This window comes from Gossypium hirsutum, chromosome A08, assembly GCF_007990345.1.
Source record: "Gossypium hirsutum isolate 1008001.06 chromosome A08, Gossypium_hirsutum_v2.1, whole genome shotgun sequence".
NCBI lineage: Eukaryota > Viridiplantae > Streptophyta > Magnoliopsida > Malvales > Malvaceae > Gossypium > Gossypium hirsutum.
In genome coordinates this window covers 25,019,602-25,043,268 of record NC_053431.1, presented here as the reverse complement: position 1 = coordinate 25,043,268, position 23,667 = coordinate 25,019,602, and the positions used below count along the sequence as shown (strand labels likewise).

At 35.5% G+C, this 23,667-nt stretch overlaps 1 non-coding gene across 1 annotated transcript; it reads right to left on the bottom strand.

Moving 5' to 3' along the window:
- Window positions 1-13,571: 13,571 nt before the first annotated feature.
- LOC121205373 (small nucleolar RNA R71) lies at window positions 13,572-13,677 on the bottom strand. The gene has a single exon (XR_005900453.1). It is a non-coding gene; the product is annotated as a small nucleolar RNA R71 (small nucleolar RNA).
- Window positions 13,678-23,667: the final 9,990 nt, after the last annotated feature.

Below are 23,667 nucleotides of genomic sequence, written 5' to 3'. Positions count from 1 at the left end.
ACCGAGTCATAAAAATAATTGATTTCCATATTTTATGCTTATTATGTGTGTACATGAGTATGTGGAAGTTTCATTCTCCAATTTTGCCAATTGCATGAGAAATTATTAAATAGGGATTGATATGAGACATGGTGAAAATATGATAGGCTAATTTAAAATGGTCTATTAATGCATGTTGTGAAAATGATGGGTTTGCATGTCAAATTACCCAAAATTTGAGCTAGTGGTTGGCCATGCTATCGGTGGAAACATGTTGGGAACATGTTGGCCTAGTGAGGTATGTAGGAAAAAAATAAAATAAGGGGCATGGGCATAAAATAATGAAAAGGAGTATGATGAATACAAAAAAAAATGTGTGTAGTTGTTTCCCCCCCATTGTCGTGAGCTAAAGAAAAGAAAGGAGAAAATTTTTGTTCATCCTTTCTCATCTTCATTTAGCCGAAACTAGAAAGAAAAAAAACAAAGAAAAAAAATGCTCATCCTTTGGTTCATCCTTGGCCAAAAATTTTAAGGAGGAAGGAAGAAGAAAGGTTGAAGAGGTTCGGCCATGCATGTAGCTAGGCTAAGGTATGTTTGATGATGTTCCATGAGATGCATGCATGTTTTAGTTGTTAGCTTGAGTTCTACCTAGCCCATGGTCTAAATCTTGCTATGTGATGGAAATGACACTCGGCCATGGATGCATCATTCTTGGTTGATGTTTGATGTTGTGGTGATGAGGCATGAAGATGAGTTAAGATTCGGCCTAGGTGGAGTTTGTGTTAATGCCATTGCATGCTAAATATGAAGCTTGTTAATGATGCATGTGATGGTGGCTTGATGATTCTTGAACCTCCTTTTTAGCATTTTTGAGTGAGCACATATGTGCATTGGTTGCTAAATGGAGAAGAATCGGCTAGCAAGTTGTGTGCTAAGGCCGAATATAACTTTTGCATGTTAATGAGCAATGCATGTGTTAAATTGATGGAAAGGGAGAGGATGCTTTACTAGTGTGTATATGTGTGTATTAGCCAAGTTTTGAACTTGAAACAAAAGGGTGTTTAGTCAATACAAGTGACCATACTTGTAGAATGTATTAAGTGTGGAAATCGGCCCCAAAATAGACATGCATATTCGGCCAAGGGGGAAAAATTAGCTAAAATGTTGAGTTTGATTCATGATTCCGTACATATGTGACTTTAATGTCTAATGTATAAATATGGGCTAAGTTCCTTGTGTTCCTCTTTTCGATGCTCAAATGATTAAATCAATTTATTTGTTTAATTAAGCTCAAGAGCAAAGGGGAACTAAATCCGATAAAGGGAAGGAAAAAGTGGTCGAATAGCTATCGGAATCGTTCGACAACACCCGAGGTAAGTTCTTGAGTAAAAGAGCTTAAATTATGATGTGGTTAGATCATGTTTTGAGCAAATTAAAATCATGCTCTTTGTGTGGCTATTGAGCCAAATTTGCAAGAATGATAAATGTCTTATGTTTGAGTTTTGCTAACGAAAATGAAATACGAATGGGCCATGATTTATTGTTAAATGTGCATGGTTATTTGAATGCTATCCGGGCTAAGTCCCGAAGGCTTGTGCTAAGTGACAATATCCGGACTAAGATCCGAAGGCATTTGTGCGAGATACTAATTCCGGGCTAAGCCCGAAGACATTTGTGCGAGTTACTAAATCCGGGTTAAGTCCCGAAGGCATTTGTGCGAGTTACTAAATCCGGGTTAAGTCCCGAAGGCATTTGTGCGAATTACTATAACCGGGCTATGTCCCGAAGGCATTTGAACGAGGAGCTATATCCGGTTAAATTCCGAAGGTACGTGATTTGGGAATGAATGAACTTGCTGTAAAATTCCAGTTAATACTCTCGAAACATCCCAACATTGAGGTATGTTTCGTATGTGCTTGAATTTAGTTGAGCCCTTACAAATAAGTATTCGCTCAGTGGATAAACGAGCTACCGGCCTTTGGCTGAGTTGATCTTTTGTGTATGTACATAAGGGTTGATAATGTGAAGCAAGTACGATATCGTAAATTTGTGCATATGAAATTATCCGTTTAGCTATATGAATGCTATACTTTTGTTGTGCTGGAATTCCTTGCTCAAAACTTACTAAGCATAAATTGCTTACTCCGTTTTATTGCTCCTCTGTTTTATAGATTTGGTTCTCCAGCTATCGGACTCGGGATCTTGAGGTCAAAGTCGCCCACACTATCAAAGCCCCCTTTTGGTACAATTTTGGTTGAACTTCGAAATGGCATGTATAGGACTACCCGTTTGTTGTGGGTCGTGGACCCTTTGGACTTGTATAAATTTTGGATAGCCATGCGAAAATGGCTTATATGTGTTTGAGTATATTGTTATAATCATTTGGTGTGGATATGCTTGACAAGGATTGGCCATGGGGATGGTTAATCACTTTCATAAATTGTGCTATTTATGCAAAAAGGGCTAGTTGAATCATGGAAACCATGAAATAGGTAAAGTCTACCTTAAAGGCAGATGCTGACAGCAGCAGTGATGTAGATTTGGAAAATCACTAAAAATAGTAGGAAGGGAATTAAATAGTGAATAAATTATGTAAACAAACCTTGATGAATTTACTTTCATAGGAAAGTAACGAAACAATCATACGGATAGTATGTTAAGAGATATTCAGGTTCTCGTGAGACAGGGCCAGAACGGTTTCTGGATTTCCTGTTCCGAATTTGGAAATTCATTACAAATTAACCAGAGATAATTAGGAGTCATACCATATATGGATAGATTCCTCTCTGAGTCTAGTTTCTATAGAAACAAACGGCATCAGTATTGGAGCCCTGTACAAGGAGATATCCAAGTCGTAATGCGCAAAGGTCAGGGTAGTCGATCCCTGTAACATGGGAGACTTTGACTAATAAACTGTACTAATTGGCCCGACCAAAAATTCTAGAAAAAAATATGTAGATGGGCATATGAGTCTAGTTTCAGGGAAAAATCACGAAACTTATTTTCGAGTTGTGAAACTCAAGATATGATTTTTAAATCGACTAGTACGCAGATTGGCAGTGTCTGAGAAATATTTTTATAAGGGGTTTAAAGTCTGTTAACACCTCGTGTTCGACTCCGGTGTCGGTCTCGGGTTCGGGGTGTTACAAATTCTGCCCCCTGATCTTGAAAAGATTCACAATGTTTTTCATGTATTGAATCTTCGTCGTTATAGATCCGATCCTTCTCATGTAATTAGTCTGTCAAAAATTGAAATTCACTCCGATTTGAGTTATGAAGAAGAACCGATTCGTATCCTAGCTCGTAAGGTGAAAGAGATGCAAAACAAAAAGGTTTCGTTAGTAAAGGTGTTATGGCTCAAGCACGGGATCGAAGAAGCTACTTGGGAACCCGAGAACTCTATGAAGCAACGATACCCAAATCTATTTACTGGTAAGATTTTCGGGGACGAAAATCCCTAAAGGGGGGAGAGTTGTGACAGCCCTATTTTGACCCTAGTCGAGAAGTGGTTTTGGGACCGCTAAACCGAGTCATCGAAATATTTGAATATAATATTTTATGTCTAAAATATGTGTTTATGCCTGTGTGAATTTTTAAATGCTTTAATTTTTGCAAATTGATGTGAAATTAATTGAAAATGGACTTGTGTGAAAATTTTGAGAATGTGTTAGGTAAATTTTGAAATGGTCTTGTATTATGTGAGTTTAAAACACAAGGACATGCATGTCAAATTGACATGTTTTTTTTATAGTGGCAGGCCATGTGGAATAATCATTGAAATGTATGTATTTTATACATATATTTGTATTATAATATAATTATAATTATATACGTTATTGGTGTTAAAATAAAATAAATAAGATAGTGAAAGGTGAAAAGAACAAGGCTTAGTTCATCTTTTGTTCTTCATTTGCCAAATATAGGAGGGAAAGCTAGGCTTTCGGTCACTCTTTGATTTTTGCTTGATTAAGGTAAAAATTTCATGTTATTTCCTTTGAATTTTTTTTAAGTGTGGTTGATAGCTAAGTATTTGACTTAGCCCATTTTGATATTTTGAATTCTATGGTGATTTGGGCATTCGGCCATGATATGGATGGTAAGAAATGGTGGTTGTTTCATGCTCTTATGAGTAAAGGTGGATAAGTGAGGTTTAAACTTGTTAGATATGCATAGTAGTGGTTTAGGTGCTTTGGGGAATTTTGGCTAACATGTTTGTGCTTACCGAAATTGAATTTGAGGTTTTGAGCATAATTTGTGTAACTTGTGAATGAAATACTTGAAATTATGAATTAGGAACATGAATTTAGTCGGCTACTTAAGACAAATTGTCAAATAATGCTCAACATTAGTGTTATTTACTTAATTGGCAAATTGAGCTTAGAATAGGTGAATTCGTGGGTATGGGGCAAAGTATTTATATTCGGCCATTAGCTAGATTTTGTTAAGATTTGGATAATTGAGAATTTAGTCAATATGGTTAAAAAGAAGCTTTCATGGTTGCCGAATTGTAAAGTGAGAAGTTGCTAAGTAAAATTGATGTTAAAGTCAATGAAATGGAGAATGGTAGGTTTAATTGAAGAAGTCATGCTTTGTATGCCTTATTTGCTTATTGAACATTCGGCTTTGTCCCTAGAGAATGAATGAATTGATGATAATTGTTTATGGGAATTAGATTTGCCATGTTTATGTTAACAAGATGAGAAATGGATTAAGATGGTCCTAGTGTTCCGATTGGGAGCTAGGAAATTGAGTTAAAGATAGAAGATAGTGAGTAAATATTTCATAGACATTTTTGACACTTAGGTTCACATGAATTTAAGATTACTAAGTGATCACATATTCGGCTGTTGATGATTATTATGTCATGAATAACGAGTTTGATTAAAAGATTATGTAAACTTGATCAAATCAATAATTTAGTTATGACTTGTAACATAGTTGTATTTGGCTGAATGTGTATGTAAAGGAAAATTGTGTGTGTGTGTGTGTGTGTGTGTGTCATATTGGAACGAAAGTGTAATTATTGAATGAGAGGTATGAATAACATTTAATATAATTAAACTTGTTTATCATAGCTCAAGAGCATAGAGGGGCAACATCGGATAAGGGAAAAGCTAAAGTCACGGAATAGCCAACCCGAAATTTGTTCAGAAAGATACAAGGTAAGTCTTTGAGTAATGGAACTTAGCTTATGATTTGATAAAATCATGATATATAAGCATAATAAATAAATTGTGACCTAATGGTTCTACTTGAATTACGTAGTGAGATAAATAATTTGTGCATATGACTTGTAGTCGAATGGTTATAGAAATCATGTTGGATAGCGAAACGAAATCGTGTTATTTGTATGTGGCTATTGAGCCGAAAGTGGAATGGTTGATAAGCATGTTGTGCTTGTGTTCTAGTAATGTAAATGAAATGCTAATGTGTTATGATATATATATGTGCATGATAATTGAGGATTATAACCGGGCTAAGACCCGCAGGCCTTGTGTGAGATTTATATCCAGGCTAAGTCCCGAAGGCATTCATGCTGGTGTTATGTCTGGGCTAAGTCTTGAAGGCATTCGTGCTGGTGTTATATCCGGGCTAAGTCACGAAGGCATTCGTGCTGGTGTTATATCCGGGCTAAGTCCCGAAGGTATTCGTGCTGGTGTTATATCCGGGCTAAGTCCCGAAGGTATTCGTGCTGGTGTTATATCCGAGCTAAGTCCCGAAGGCATTTGTGTTGGAAATGTGTGATCTTGCTGTAATAATTCCAATTAATGTGTTCACAACTCTAAGATGGTCAGGTATGTACCGTATATACGTTGTAAATTTTGATTCGGTTTAAATTGTGATTATTCATTTGGATAGTGCTCTTCCGGCCATTGCTTAGGGTTGTATGAAGTCTATAGCTTATTCAGGATACATGAATTTTGATTCAAGTGGAAATATGTTAAGATTGGCTCTAAGCATGTGAGTATATTGGTTGAAGTGTGAAGTAACATGAATATGTGAATACGCGTATATCTATTTATTTAGCCTTGTAATTGAATTAGATGTATTCGGCCAAATGATAAAGTTGGTTGGATAAAAAGAAGTTATCTACGTGATATGAATTTGTGTTTAAGGAAAAATTTAAAATGACATGCATGAACAATAGTGGTATATTTAGTCATGGTTACATTCGGTCAAAAAAAAGATGATAAGCCTTATGAATGCTATGCTTTAATTTTAAATGATTTCATTGCTTAAAACTTACTAAGCATAGAAATGCTTTCTCTGTTGTCCTTAATTCTCTGCTTTATAGATCTCGTTCGTTAGCTACGGTCTCGGGAATCTCAAAGTTGAAGTCATCCACACTATCTAAGCCCATTCGGTACTCTAGTAGCTGAACTTTGATAATGGCATGTATAGGCTTGACTTTTTTATGTTAAATAAGTATCTTTTTGATAATGTATATATGTATAGCCATGCAAAAATGGCTTGTTAAGTTACTATATGTGTTCCACATAGTTAATGTGAATGTGTGGTTGATATTCGATTAATGTTTTCCATGTTTTGATGTGAATTGAACTTAAGAATGAATCAATGTACACATTAGCTTAAGATAACTCTTTTGTATATTGTATAATTGGAAAAACAAGTTGGAATTCGGTTTTATAAGTGTGCCAACGGGAGTTATTCAAATAAAGTTAAATGGAATTTCGTGCTTGTATGGTAATACTCCTTAACTCTCCGGCGATGGGTACGGGTTAGGGGTGTTACACATTGCTAGATGCAACTCATTGTTTGTAACATTAGAATCGTTGTAGTATTACTGCTAATGTTACAAGAACCTACAGTGTCACACCCTATGGTTGAAATGAATGGAATAAAACATAGTTGGTATTGTGTTTGGTTGTCACATGAATTAAATTAATTATTGAATTAATTTAATTGGGCAATCAAATATCGAACATATTATATGTACAAGGATGTTGTACACATAAGGAGAACATAATTCTATTAATATATGAATTTGGTTCGTATATAAATTTAAATAAATATAGTGTACCGAAATCTTTATTATAATTTATGTAATTATAATTTTCGGTTAAAAAATTATTATATTTATTTATTTTAATTATGATTATAATGTTCGGATTAAAATTTAATTCGACATAAACATACCAATTATAAAGGGAGTTATATTTAGAAAGGGGGAAAACCCTAAAAAGTGAATATATATATAAAAACCCGAAGCTTTGCTATTAGGTCTAGCAGCCGTCAAGCAAAATATCTCTAAAAATAGTTTTTGGGAATTTCTTCCATTCTTTGTCAACTGGGTGGTTTGCGTAGAGGTCGGGATCATAAGGATTGTGGCTTGGATTCAAAATCAAAATAGTATTCTCATTGCCTAGGCTTCACTGTCTACTCAGATCGAAATTTTGGTAATTTTGAAACTTTTTCACCCCAATTCATTCCTCGCACATGGATCCATGGTTTGGATCGCCGGAATGTATACATATATTTTTTTTCCGCTGTGCCATGGGGGTATCGGCGTTCCAACAAGCTCAGTTGCATATTGTGATTTGAGTGGCTTAGTTCCACTTATGTGGTGTGTAGGGTGGATCGGCCTTTCAAGGTCCTATGTCGTGGGCATGGTTGGTTGGGCTTGATTAGCTTATATGTGGTGTGCAGGCTGGTCGGAGAGGTGTTAAGTTGGTGTGTTGGGTTTTTGAGTTGTTGCATCCATACGCATCTGATTATGTGTCTTATTTCATGTAATTGGTTGTGCGAGTATTGATGTTAGTGATATGGTACTTTGGAATGAGGTGTTTGTGATGATACGTGTTTTGGTGTGTTTCGGCATCGACTTGTTGATGGGTTTTTCAATTGAGTTTTTGTGGATGATTTGTGTTCATATTCTATTTCTGGACTATTTGTCTTCTCATTCCGCTTTCTGTCATTTGTTGTGTTTCGGACTCACACTAAGCTCGTCTAGCTCACCCATCAGTTTTCCCCTTTCAGGTACTTTCGTATTCTAATGCTGGACATGGAACATCAGAGGTCCCGGAGTGATGCATTATAAATCAGGCTAATAAAATGTTTCTTCGAATACTTTGATTTGTGTACTATTTTGGACTGTAAAAATCAATAAGCGTTGTGGTACATTTCTAATTTGGGTTTTCGAAAATTGTTTTCATTGGACTGAAATCAAGAACCTGCGAAACTTATTTCCAAATGCTTTTGACATAATTTTTTTTTTGTTTTGAATCCTAAACAGTTAAATGGTTTAGTACATTTTTAGCAAACTGTGTTCGAAATGAAATTCCAACAAACTCAGTTGTAAAATTGTTTACAGATCACTTTGGTGATCAATGTAATCCTCGAGATTCGGGCAAAACTTCTAGGTCGAGTTTAGGGGTGATACATGGATCCTTCAGCAAATGGAGCCCTTCTTTCTAATTGTTATAATGATGCTTACGATATTATTGAAATAATTGCTAGCAATAACTATGAGTGCCTAACCAATCGAGTAGCCTAAAAAAGACAAGTAGCAAGTGTATATGAAGTGGACACGCTTGCTTCTTTGGTTAAGGGCATAGCTATTAATGGTTTCAATGTTAATCTGACAGGTCAGCAGCTGAACCAGTTGAGAATATTTCTTGTGAATACTGTGCAGATGGCCATTCCTTTGAAAATTTCCCATCGAATCAAGAGTCAAAATATTACATGGGAAATCAAAATTGGAATGGTCTGTAATCAAGTTCTTACAACTCTTCATGGCAGAATCATCTAATTTCTCCATGGAGTAATCAATGGGCAGACCGTAGTGACTCTTTTATGCCATTTTAACCAAGTTATCTACTAGAATATTCTCAACAAGTGCAACAACCCCCACCAACTAAATCTTCAAATAATCTTGAGAACTTGCTGAAGGCGTACTTAGTGAAGAATGATGAACTAATTCAGAGCCAAGCATCAACATTAAAGAATTTAGGAAACCAAGTGGGACAGCTAGCCAATGAGCTCAGAAACAACCCTCAAGTTATTTGGTCGAGCAACACTAAAAATCAAAGAATTTTGGGCAAAGAACAATTGCAAAGTAGTCACTTTGCCAAGTGGAAAGACATTGGAGCCCAAGGTGGTTGAGGTTCAAGATGAACCTGTTGTAGCTGAAGACAAAGAGGAATTTCAATTGAGTGTCGAAACTCTCATTTCACAGGAGTCAAATTCGATGATCCTTGATGAGGTAAACTCTAAACCAGTTAGTTTTGATTATCTAACACCTTTGTTGGATACAAAAAAATTTCCACAGAAGAATTATCCTATTAAAGCTAAGATTCCACCACTGCCATATCCTCAACGATTCCAGAAGCAGCAAAAGGATACTCAGTTGAAAGAAATATTTGATGACGAGGATAATTTTAATGACTTCGATTCTGTTAAATCTCCAGATATAGTTGAAGACTACTCTACTATTTCCAAGATGGAATCGTTGGCTTCTACAGAATTGGAGCTTAATTCTTTAGACGATCCATTAGAACATATTCTACTAGAGGATTCCCGAAGTGATGATAAAGACAAGGAATGTTTGGCTTGGTTAGAAGCTAATTCAAAGGAATTCACTCAAGAAGTTCCACACGAATCATTAGAGTTATCATCTCTGGAGTATACGCAACCAAAGTCATTGATTGAAAAGCTAGCTGAATTGGAACTGAAGATTTTGTCTCCTTATTTGAAATATGAAAATTTAGGTCTATCTTCGACTTTACCTTTCATTATTTCAATTGATTTTAGCAAAGATCAAGAAGAAAAGGCATTTGTGATTTTGGAAAGGCGCAAAAAGGGTCTTGAGTCACGAGTTGGAGGATTTGTAGGACATACAAGAAGTTAAACAAAGCCACCAGGAAAGTTCATTTTGGGTTTTCTTTCCGTAATAAGATGTTGGACAGATTTGATGGGAATGAAAATGATTACTTCCTAGATGGTTATGGTTGGTATGACAAATGGCTATATGACACCACCATGGTCAATGACGATCCTGAATAAAATGGAAGGATTTCTCTTCACTTTCTCTATCTTTATTTTATATTTTAATTTTTTTTTCTCATTTGAATAAAATGCTAGACTTAGATAAAATTTTCTTTGGGTCATTACATTAATTAAAATTCTGTCTAAGAGATTGGACTTAAGCAGAACTACCTGTGACCTCTCCAGTCTTTCTTGGGAGATTAATTTAATATAATTTTTTGAAAAAAATATTCTTCTAAGTAGCCTGAAGAACAAGCACTAATTTTTTTGAGTTTTTTTAGTTTACTTTAAGTATAGGAGCGTAGGATTCAAAAAGGAACTTCCATTGGGCTTAAGACACTGCTAAGGGAAATATTCAACATTTTTCCGCACAAACCTATAGCCCTTACCTTGCTCCACTACAACTCCCAATAAGCCTAATAGTGCAACTCACTTAACCCCTTAATTTCGCAACCCTTAACTCCCTAAATCACCATCCCGAACAGCTTCATTCGAAGTCACCAACTACCATACCTAAACTGTAACAACCCGTTTTTAGTGAAATCAAAACTGTAGTTTCGGGACCACAAATCCAAAGTCAAAAAAATTATTTTATTGCCTAAAGCATGATAGTAATACTATATAAAAAATTTGTTAAGAAATTTTACCATTTACATGCTCAATTTAATAAAATGGACTAAATATCGTAAAGTGTAAAAGTTGAGTTCTAGTAGCCAAAAGTATTAAATAGCTATAGAAATTTAAAGTAAGAGTCCTTACATGGTAATTAGACCATAAATAGTGATAGTTGATATACATGGCTTGACATTTGTGTAATTCTTGGAGTTTTTAAAGGTTAAATAAGTAAATTAATTAATAATGACAAAATAACTTAAGCAAAATTTTATCTATCTTCTTCATTTTGAGTTTTCAACTGATTTTGCTAAGGAAGCCATAACTAGGGTTTGGCCAAGCTTCATTTGCTCTTATGTAAGTGATTTTTGTCTCATTTTTATCGGAATCGTTATAGCTTCATCAAGCTAGCCCAGAGACTAATTTGTGAAACTGTTAAACTAGTAGGGTTTTATCATTGATGCATGTACATGAGTTTTGAAGTTTGATGTTAGAAAATGGATGCTCGTTGTTAGATAAACAACTTTTGCAAATGAATTTTTGGTGAAACTGTCAAATAGGGACTTAATTGAAAAATAGAAAATTATACACGGTGAAATTTTGAAATAAATGAAATATAGGGCATGCTAGGGACCTATTTGATATTTGGCCATAGTAGGTTGGGGTGAAATTTCATAAATTTCCATTTTTATGAGCTAGGGACTGAATTGTTAAGAAATTAAAAGTATAGGGGAAATATAATAATTTTACCAAAATATTATTTGGGAAAAATTGAATGATTTATTTATTAAATTGAGTTAAATTTTTCTGTATAGATCAGGACAGACCTCGTATGATGTTAGATCGAGGCAAAGAGAAAATCTCGGATTAATCACTGATAAACCGTAATTTATACATATTTTTACCCCATGCTTAACACATTTTATGGATGACTTTTCCTTAGAATTGGTTAATTTGATGCTCCTAATGCTTTAATTTCATGTTTTATACTTAGGCGAGCATAGGAGAGCAAAAGGAACGAGAAACGGGCCAAAAACAGAGAAAATGGGCCAAAGTACGAAATCAACATGGCCTGGACTTCCTCACACAGGCAGACCACACGACCGTGTCAATTTGGCAGATTCGAAGCATGACTCACACGCGTAGAACACACGCCCGTGCCATTCTAACAAGATCGAGCACGGCCTAAAGTAATCACACACAGGCATGTCCCTGTCGAGCCCAAGTTGAGTCTAATTCGGAAAAGGCTAATTTCGACGGTTCTTAGGCATTCCAAAGCCTATAAATACACCGTAGAGGAAGAAGAAGAGGGGAGACACATAGAGGGAGGAAGGAATTACTCGAAGAAAGCTGATTGATCCATCTCAGAAGCTGAATTCATCATCAAGACTGAAGATCTCCCTTCAATTTCCCTTCAGGAGTTTTGGGTTTTTTTTATGCTTTGTATTCATTACTCTTCTGAGATGTTTTCCTTTTTAGTTATGAACTAAATCCCCTAAATACCTAAGGGGAATGAAACCTAAGATGAATCTTGTTATTATTTTCTGAATTGTATGATAAATATTTAACTTGTACTTAATTATGTGTTCTTAATTATTGTTTTGATATCCCAGGATACTGATTCAAGATAAGCTCTTATTCAGAGGAGGAATAGACGCAGTCTAAGAGTACATTCGTCATAATTAAGTAGAGTTTTTTGCGCGCCTAGAGATAGGGTGACATGATTTTGCCGGATTAGGGTGAAACTTAATAAGGGGATCCATATATCGAGTTAATGCAACCCTAGGGTGTTAATTAGAGAAAAGTCTCAATTATTCAATCTAGGAATTAGACGTTTTTAGTCTTGAATAGGGATAATAACATAACTTAGGGATCTCTACTGAACAAGTTAAATGAATAAATTGTCCGATTAGGAGTCAGAATAACAAGTGAAGTCTAGGTGGATTTTTCATTAGGTATTGTCTTAATTCAATCATTTTCCAAAAGTAATCCCCAATTCTGTTTTATGTGAATTCTTAGTTTAGATAATTAGTTAGCTAAAACAAAACCCCCTTATTCTTAGGCTAGATAATAAAAAGATAGTCATTACTAGTACTTTTAGTTCCTTTGGGTTCAACAATTTGGTCTTGCTAAAACTGTACCACTGTTCGATAGGTACACTTGCCTACAACATGATAATAGTTAGTTTTAAGAACGATTCATTATAAATATTTAAAACCTATCACGAAAACCACGTATCAAGTTTTTGGCACCATTGCCGGGGAACTAAGATATTAGAAATGCTTAATTTTTATTACTTTATCCATTTATTTTTCTTGCAAGTTAATTCTATTTTATTTTTATTTTTATTTATTAATTTAATTTTTCTTTCTCTTGGTAGGTTTTTATAGTTTATGACTAGAAGAAACCCATCAGGACCACTACTTTTTGACGAAGAAATCGATCGCACAGCTTGCAGAAACCGAAGAGAAATAAGGCGAAGCTTAAGATACACAGAGAACGAGCAAGAGGACGATACTCAAACCCCAACCAAAGAGATGGCTGAAAACCAAGACAATCAGCTACCTCCCGCGATACCCATTGAACTAGCAAACCAGAATCCTGCTCCTCGTACTACGTATAATTATGCTAAACCTACTTTAACAGGAACTAAGTAAGTATAGTTAGGCCTGCTGTTGTTTCTAATAATTTTGAACTTAAACCTAACACTACTCAAATGATACAACAATTTGTTCAATTTGATGGTTTGCAAGATGAGGATCCAAACACTCACTTGGCAAATTTCCTGGAATTCTGCGATACATTTAAAATTAATGGTGTTTCTGACGATGCCATTCGTCTTCGGTTATTCCCTTTTTCATTGAGGAAAAAAGCTAAACTGTAGTTGAACTAGTTACCACGAGGGTTAATTACTACTTGGGAACAAATGACTAAAAAAATTTTATTAAAATATTTCCCGCCGGCTAAAACAGCCAAATTACGTAATGATATCTCTTCGTTTGTGCAGATGGACTTAGAAACTCTTTACGATGGATGGGAGAGATACAAGGACCTATTGTGAAGGTGTCCTCACCATGGATTACCTCTATGGTTGCAAGTTCAAACATTCTACAATGGTTTGAACCCCTCGACAAGGCAAATGATTGATGCAGCAGCTGGGGGAACCATCAACAACAAAACACCTGAAGAGGCTTATGAATTTATTGAAAATATGTCACTAAATAACTATTAGTGGCAAGTCATGAGGACTAAACCAACAAAAACAATAGGCATTTATAACGTCAATTCGGTTACTATGCTGTCAAACCAGGTAGAACTTCTAAATAAAAAGATTGATGGTTTACTTGGTTCTACTCAGGTACATCCAGTAATGAGGTGAGAGACAAATGGAGGAGGAGCATGCACAGAGTATCAGCCCGTCAACCCTAGCATCGAGGAGGAACAAGTCCAATATATGGGTAACAATAACTCTAGATCCCAAAATAACCCATATAGTAACACATATAATGCAGGTTGGAAGAACAATCCCAATTTCTCGTGGGGCGGTCAAGGAAATCAAAGACCACAACATCCTCCGAGTTTTCAACAACCACCCTATCAACAGGAAAAGAAACTAAACCTTGAAGAGATGCTATCTAAATTTATCTCGATATCAGAAACCCATTTCCAGAACACCGAGACAGCACTTAAAAATCAACAAGCGTCGATCCAAGAGCTCGAAACCCAGATAGGCCAGCTGTCCAAACTAATCTCTGAACGACCACAAGGTAGCTTGCCAACTAATACTAAACCCAACCCAAGGGAACAGCTCAACGCGATTAATGCTCAAGATGAAGAAGGATTCGTTGAGCCTGAGCCAGAACCGAGGTAAAAAACTGTGGTGAGCAGAGGTCAAGGTGAGTAGGTCATAATAAAAACAAATCAGTGAATGTCGAATATAAACCTCGTGTGCCATACCCCAACACGACAAGGAAAGACCGCTCAGATGAAGAATTTGGTAAATTCCTTAAACTCTTAAAAAAATACATATTAACTTACCGTTTATTGAAACTCTATCACAGATGCTAAACGCAATGAAATTTTTAAAAGAGCTTTTAGCAAATAAGCGAAAGTTGGACGAGGTGTCGCATGTGGAGCTAAACGCAGTTTGCTTAGCTATTCTACAGAATAACAAACTAAAAGATCCAGGAGTTTTACGATTCCTTTCTTAATTGGTAGTTTGGATGTTAATAATGCATTAGCTGATTTAGGGGCTAGTATTAACATCATGCCCTACAAAATGTTTAAACAATTAGGTCTTAGGAAACCCAAATAGGCTAGGATGAGCATTCAATTAGCAGATAAAACTATAAGATTTCCTAGGGGTTTTATTGAAGATGCGCTAATTAAAATCAATAAATTTATATTTCCCGTTGACTTCATTGTTCTAGACATAGAGGAGGATAGCAACACTCCTTTGATTTTAGGAAGGCCCTTTTTAGCAACTGTTAAAATGATTATTGATGTTGGCACAGGTGAGCTCATACTCCATGTGGGAGACGAAACAATCACTCTTCAAGCTTATAATTCTGGCAACACATCGGAAATTGAAGGTGATCGTCTAAACCATTCTACTAAAACTAGCAATATGGTCCAACCTACTTTGCAGGAAATGGGTCTGAAGGAAGTACAAGAGCCATTCTCAAGTAGTAGCAGAGGACCTATTCATAAAGATCGAAGGCTGCAAATCGAGGAACTAGATGAATGGTGGACGCATAAACTGAAAACACACGATAAACCAAAACTACGCCAGAACGAGCTTAGTACCTTCCCATATCAACTTAAGGTGGGAGATAAAGTATTATTAGATGCCGCATATCCTCACATTGTCACTGCCAAATCGAATAAAGAAATCCCTCTTACGGTACTTCGCAGTTTCCCATTCGGTACAGTCGAGGTATGTCATCCCAAGTTCGGCACTTTTAAGGTAAACAACACCAGTCTAAAGCCTTATTTTGATGAGAATGATAGCAGGAATGAGGAGTATGAACTCCTCGAACCACCATAACCATTCAAGGGAGAGGTAAGTCAAGTTTAGACTATAAATAAGCATTTCTCGGGAGGCAACTCGAGCACTAACTGTATTAACTTCTTTCAATTTTAGTGTTTAACACCTAACTTACTAACGGAGCTCTTAAATACAGGTTTACCACACAGACACAGCCAAGCACACGGGCGTGTTTAGGGTCGTGTGAAAACAGGGCAAAGATTTCCCAAACACAGGTTACGATAAATCACCACGGCCGTGCAACAAGGCCGTGGGCGAACCTACCAATACAACACGGGTGTGGGTCTACATACACGGGCGTGGGAGAAGCGATCGAAGCTAGAAACAGTCATGCGACACGGCCGCGTTCACCCACACGCCCAAGCGACACGGGCATGGACAAAATGTCAGATGTGCCCAAATTCAAAATTCGCGAGTCACAGGGCCCGTGTTCCCTGACCGTGTGCCCCAAAATCTATAAATAGGCTAACTATTCATTATCTTCTTCACCCAAAAACCCTAACCCTAGCCACTGCAAGTCCACATGCCCTCCTTGCCACACCCGTGCGCCGCTTCCAACTGCATTTTCAACACCCAACCTCTCTCCTTTAGCATTTGTTTATTCCTTTCTCTTTTATTTCACTGATTTATAATGATATTTATCATAATAATCTATATTTTTCATATTATTTTAATCTTTCTATAACTCGAATTTCATTTATAGAACAAGTTATCATCTTTTTCATGTTCAAATTCTAACTCATTACATGATTTCTCTACTCCATTTGATTAGTTAGAAGTGCATATTCATGGTTAGGATAGTTGAAATATTCATGCCTCTTGTGTTGACATTTATGTTCATTCGTATAGTATGATGCATTCCATTCTTTGCCATTTTTACTTATATCACCATTCTAATGCCACAAAAGTAGGCCATTGAACTTATTGTCTTAGTTAAACTTAGTAGTTGTGGCTGAACATATTTATGGATTTTCCTCTTCGAATTTAGTCGCACTTTACCCTATTTACTCATTTAGCTGAATTGATGTTTCCAATTGCAGGTACCATGTGATCTTCACGTGGTAAAAAGGTTGTTGTCCCTGGTTCAAAGAAAAAGAAGGGAGCGTCATCTTCCTCGGGTCCTACCGTAGAAGTTCGTTACCCTTTCTTGAGGTTCCCTATCGATCCCCAAGAAGAACTTTTCCAAATACTCCGGGCCCAACCTTTAATTGTGGCCCGCTGCATCGATTGGGCTGCAGTAGAATAAGTTCATTTGGCTGATGCGATTCGGGCCCTCTTAACCACCGACCCTTTGGAGATTTTCTTTGGGATCATCGAGCCAAGATATCTTGAGCTCATGATGGAACTATGCTCAACGTTTCATCTTCAGACCGTAATGAAAAACTATGATGATCCCGACACGGTCCAATTTCGCCTAGGCGAATTAGTCCGCCAGCTAAGCGTCCCAGTATTCGATACTGCACTGGGCTTATATACGGAGGGGTTAAAGGAGGAGAATGACTTGCATGCTCTCAACCGCCACATCCATCGTTCTCCTTCATGGTGCTGGGACGCACTAGTACTGGTTCGGCCACCTACAATCCTAGCTACTCCAAGGCACCGACTCTCCCTCCATCTCTGAGGTACATACATCCCATTTTGGCTCACACGATTATAGGAAGGCGAGAGAGCACTGGCGTCGTCAACACTTACGGCGCATACTTTCTATGGTGTATGTTGCATGGGCACATCATCAACCTTGCCCATTTTATTGCCCTCACCATTCAACACCAGACGGAGCAACATAAGAAGGGGGTCATCTCCATTGGCCCCTATGTTACTCGATTGGCTCGACACTTCGGGCTCCTCTGCACCGCGGCCCAAGAATCATCCTTGACCCTCATTGGCCAGATGTCTCCACAAGGCATCTCAAGTATGCTCAGCATGAGGATAATTGAAAGGTGCCGAGGAACCTACCGTCCTCAATATCATCTCGTCCAATCTACAGAGGAGGAGGCCCCCGAGGACATTACTGATGATGTCCCTCCATAGCACAAGGACCCACCGTCTCAGCCACCACCACCCTCTCGTCCAGTTCATGCGGCAGCTTCATATGCTGACATCTCTGACCGCCTCACTCGATTCGAGCAATAGTGTTTTCAATGATTTGACAACATTGATGCTACTCTACAGCAAATTTGTTAGCACCTCCACATCTCATCGCCAGTCCCATCTCCAGAACCATCCAACGATGAAGATGTTTAAAAACATTTTTTTATTTTTTTATGTTTTTAATTTTTATTTAATTTTTTTTATTATATTTTAGAATTTTATTTTATATTTATCAATTTCATTTATTTCATTAAGAATAATTATTCTTATTTATACCCCCTAAAAAGTTATTGATTCTGTCACAGTTATATAGAGCTCCTAAGCTCATCATCACATAGAAACTAAAAACTCCACCAGGAAAGGTTCTGCACGACTGCCATGTCCTGCTCGACCACGACCATAGCTACCACTAGATATAATATTCTTTTGGCACAGAACTTATGGACTAATGAACCTCTGCCACCACCAGAGTATCCTCCTCCACCCTCATGCCTATTATTCTCCAAAATTCCAGTTTAAGGAAATTAACTCATCACTCAGGAAGTTTCACTTCTCTCCCTATCTTATTTTTATATTCTTATATCTATCTTTGTACATTGAGGGCAATGTACATCTTAAGTGTGGGGGGTATTCATTTCACAATCAAAAAAATCCCTGAATGATTGCCTTGTTCTCTTGAAAAGCTATCATATCATATTTAGGAAAATTTTTATTGATTATGAATTTGATTGATATATCTTGAATTAAAACATAGGCATTTATGCATTGATTGTTTAAACTTTAAGAAATTAGAGAATCAAGCATGATAAGTTGATTTTTAAGAATTTAAAATTTCAGGTTGTTTCCCCAAAGTTTAGGTATTACTTTGAGTTGGAATTCACAAGTTTTAAACATCAAAAATCCATAATTTTTGTGAGATTTTTTAGCCTTTTGAGCATCTATTAATTCTTTCATGCTCACTTTTATTATTGCTTTGAGTGCATCAGTATTGAACTATTATTCTAGAACTTGCTTGATTATGCATGTCAAGACCACACCATTTGATTTGATATGTCAAAATGATTAAGGCACTTAGGATTAACCCACTCATGCCATGAAAAGCCTACCTCTACGATTAACCCCTAGTGAACCCCCTTGAGCCTAACAAGCCATTTCTTGTATTACCGTTAATATTAACCCTTAACCCATTATTGTTGAAATCCCCTAAATTAAATTTGATCCCTATTTTTGTCGAGATTTGAATTGAAATAGTTGCTCAGCTATGTCTTGTTCTTAATAGTCAATCTATGTTATTTGACTTGTTCTTAAAAAAAAATTTGTGTATACACATTAGTAGTAATCTTTTGTTTTTGAGCTTAAGTATTTAAATTCCATATTCTGAAAAGAAGCTCGGTTGTACGCAAGTGATGATTAAATCTTTTTCTAGTTAAGTGATTTTTCAATTCAATCTCGATTCTAACTTTTTCTTTCAGCTTGTGACCATACCCCCTAACCAAGCCTCATTACAACCCTCTCAAGACCTTTTGATTGATGTCTCATCTCAATTTATAGTGGTGGAGATTTGATTTTCATGCAAGCCTATGGTAATGACTTTTCATTATTGACTGTTGAGTGCTTCATTTATTATCCTTAAACACCTCGAGTGATTTGAGTGAATCTTTAGTGAGGATGTGAAACTCTGTGACATTTTGAATCCAAGGCAATTACTTAGACGAGGGGAGACACCTATATTTTCATGATTAAGTGCTCAACTTGGAATGCTTGAAACTTTGATGTTCTTTCAGTTGAATTCTCAATGTATGATTACCTATAAATTATTTTGAGATATTATCAATAGAGATTATAAGTTAAGAAGAACTTATTTTGATTATGAGTTGAGAATTTTGCTTAAGGACAAGCAAATGCCTAAGTGTGGGGGTATTTGATAAACCGTAATTTATACATATTTTTACCCTATGCTTAACACATTTTATGGGTGATTTTTTCTTAGAATTGGTGAATTCGATGCTCCTAATCCTTTAATTTCATGTTTTATACTTAGGCGAGCATAGGAGAGCAAAAGGAACAAGAAACGGGCCAAAAACGGAGAAAATGGGCCAAAGTACACAATCAACACGGCTTGAACTTCCTCACACAGGCAGACCACACGGCCGTGTCAATTTGGCAGATTTGAAGCACGACTCACATAGATAAAACACATGCTCGTGCCATTCTAACAGGATTGAGCACGGCCTAAAGTAATCGCACACAGGCGTGTCACACGGGCGTGTCCCTGCCGAGCCCAAGTTGAGTCCAATTTGAAAAAGGCTAATTTCGAGGGTTCTTAGGCATTCTAAAGCCTATAAATACACCCTAGAGGAGAAAGAAAGGAGAGGCACAGAGAGGGAGGAAGGAATTACTAGAAGAAAGCTGATTGATCCATCTCAGAAGCTGGATTCATCATCAAGACTGAATATCTCCCCTCAATTTCCTTTCAGGAGTTTTGGGTTTTCTTTATGTTTTGTATTCATTATTCTTCTGAGATTTTTCCTTTTTAGTTATGAACTAAATCCGCTAAATACCTAAGGGGAATGAAACCTAAGACAAATCTTGTTATTATTTTCTAAATTGTATGATAAATATTTAACTTGTTCTTAATTATGTGTTCTTAATTCTTGTTTTGATATCCCAGGATACTGATTCAAGATAAGCTCTTACTCAGAGGAGGAATAGACCTTGTCTAAGAGTATATTCGTCATAATTAAGTGGAGTTGATTGCACGCCTAGAGATAGGGTGACAAGATTTTGCCGGATTAGGGTGAAACCTAATCAGGGGATCCATAGATCGAGTTAATGCAACCTTTATAACAGCCCGATTTAGACCCTAATCGGAATGGTGGTTTTGGGACAATGAATTCGAGTTAGAAAAATATTTATATATTATTTTTCATTTTTATTATATGTAAATTTTCATGTGTGAAAGTTTCGTATGAAAATTTGATTGTTTGTGTGCTTAATTTAATAAAAAAGACTTAATCGCGTAAATTAAAAACTTGATAGTAAAAAGCATAAGGGCCAAATTATTAATGGCTTTGTAAGTTGAAGCATTTAAGTGGCAATCTGACCATATTTAATTAAATGGACGGTCGTGACCATGCATTAAAATGGTTTTATATTTTTATATCTTAAGGTTAATTTGGTAAATTATGAATTAATAATGTTTAATAAAACATAAAAATAAAACCACCATGCATTTGTTCATCTTTTTGACTGAAAGTTGTGAAAGAAAGAAAAGAAAATAAGCTTGGCGATATTCGACCATTTCTCAAGCTTGATTCAAGGTTAGTTTGGTTTCAGTTTTTGATAATTTTTACGTTTTTGAGATCGTTACTTCGAATACTATCCGACCCAGCTAGAATTTCTGATTTTGATGAATGTTTTGAGTTATGCCATTGATGAATATTTGTGTTTTTGATGTATGATGATGAAATATTAAAGATATGTTTTAGATTAACATGTTTTATATTGGAGTTTTTGATGATTTTGAGTAATTAGGACTAAATTGTAAAAATAATAAATTGAGGGACTAAAATGTGAAATAAACGAAATGTGAGGACTTATTTGGGTGTGGGGAGTATTCGGCCTAAGTATAACATGAGCAAATTATGCTTGTTTTGTGTTTTATGCAATTAGGACTAATTTGTAAAAGTATGAAATATCAGGGGTAAAATGGTAATTTGCCCATTTATGTGTTGTTGGATTAAATTGAATGAAATTGTGTTTGAATGGGATAAATTTGAAATTTTATAGATCAAGAACAAAAGATATCAGACTTGGATCGAGGAAAAATAAAAATAGTCGAATAGTCGATTTACATTGTTTGTCGATATCCGAGGTAAGTCTTTAAGCAATTAAACATCGTTAATTTTGAATGTAATTTAGTTTAATATGCTGATTTGGAGTTTATGGATTTGTAATAGTGTTAGCCGAATGTGATAAAGTATATAAATAATGTATTTGAGTTTAACTCGATTGAGTTATAACATTTGAAAGTCCGTATGAACTATATGGAATATCTGAAATGTTTGATATATGAATTGTTTATGAGACAACTTTATAATAATGATATTCGGGCTTTGAGCCTAGCAAGCCTTGTGCTGGTGAATTTAATCGAGCTTGAAGCCTAGCAGGCTTATTGCCGGTGTATAAAATCAGACTTTGAGTCTAGCAGGCCTTGTGCCAGTGTGTGATACAGGCTTAGGCCTAGCAGGTTTTATGCCGGTGAAATATTATAAGTCTATGCCTAAAAGATTTTATGTTGATGTGATAAATGAATATGTTGAACGAGCTAAAACGATCAGGTACGTGATAGTTGGAATACCTATTTGAAAACAGGATGAATTGATTTCTTGATATGTGATGAAAAAGAATTCATGAATTTAATGTAGAACATGTGCTAATGTGAGAAATATATTTGATCTTATAATTGTAGATGAAGGTATTGTTAAACTTTGAGTGATGAGTATATGTCTTAAAATATATATGTATATTCGATTATATAAATCAATGTGGTTTCAAAATTTGAGAACATATTGGTGCTATATACTTGTTTATTCAGCCAGAAAGAAGTTGCCTTATGAAAGTATATGTTTTATATGTGTGGAATTAAAAGTTTGAAAATAAAGGTGATTAAAAACGCATAAATTGATTTATTTAATTGAAATGATTAGTAATTAAATGTTATTATGCTTTTATTGTTTAATTTGCTTAAGGAATACTAAGCTAAGTTAGCTTACTTTGTGTATATATATATTTGTCTTTATTTTATAGATTTTGGAGATCGTTACATGCTCGGGGATCATTAGTAAAGTCAATCGCACTATCGTTTATTCTCGGTACCTTTGAAAGTTTTAAATTCAAACTTATGGCATGTATAGGCTGAATGATGTTTTGTTATGATGAACTTTGGCTTTGTATAAAGCCATGTGAAAATGGCTTACTTAAATGCTTGAATTTGGTTTTGGTATAATGATGGTTTGAGTCCATTTTGGTTATTATGCAATGTGTCAGGGATGAATGATACTTGTGATATCTATTTGAGTGTTGAAGATCCTTGGTAAATTTGGATGTGTGCATTGGATTGATTCGATTATGGTATGGAAGATTCATGTTTTGTATATATATAAATATATCTATTTGAAGTTAATGGTTTACTCTTGAGAGATATAATTTGTAATATGAGTTGGTTTGAAAATTATACAATGATGTATCGTGAATTTGGATATAAGATAAAGGTATATGAGGTGGTTATGTCTAACTTGTGATTCGGCAATTGCTTTTATAAATATTTATGCTTGATGAATTGACTTAATATGTATTTCAACTAAAAGTATACTACATAATAGGTAGGTAATATGTAAGATTATTTGCGTCTTAGGCAAAGTTTAGATGACCAAATTGATGATAAATAGGTTAGTTGTAAATCCGCATTTTTGGTATGTGACATGAGTGCATTTCAAATCTTTACTTGCAATATAAAATGGTTAACAATAAATAAATGATTGAGTTAAATTTTAGTTTGTGAATTAAGCTTGATAAGTTTCGTTATTAATGTTCTATTATAGTTCATGTTTAATATGGTTAAAATATATATAATGTTTATTAGTTTAATGAAACAAATTTGATTATTTGTGAAGATATGAATGCCATGTATGCTGATGATTAAATTGTCATGTGTTAGATTTTTATTTGATTTAATATGTACATGTTTCAAAATATGTCTTAAAATATTTGATGTTTAACAGATATCCTAATTTGACTTGTATTTGTCTATTGTAATGATAGAATTTCGATTAATATTTATTTGGACATTCGTATATACATATGAATATGACTTGTGTGAGTATTTAGAGTTGTGTTTTTGTCCAGTAATGCCTTCAGACCCTGATTCGGCG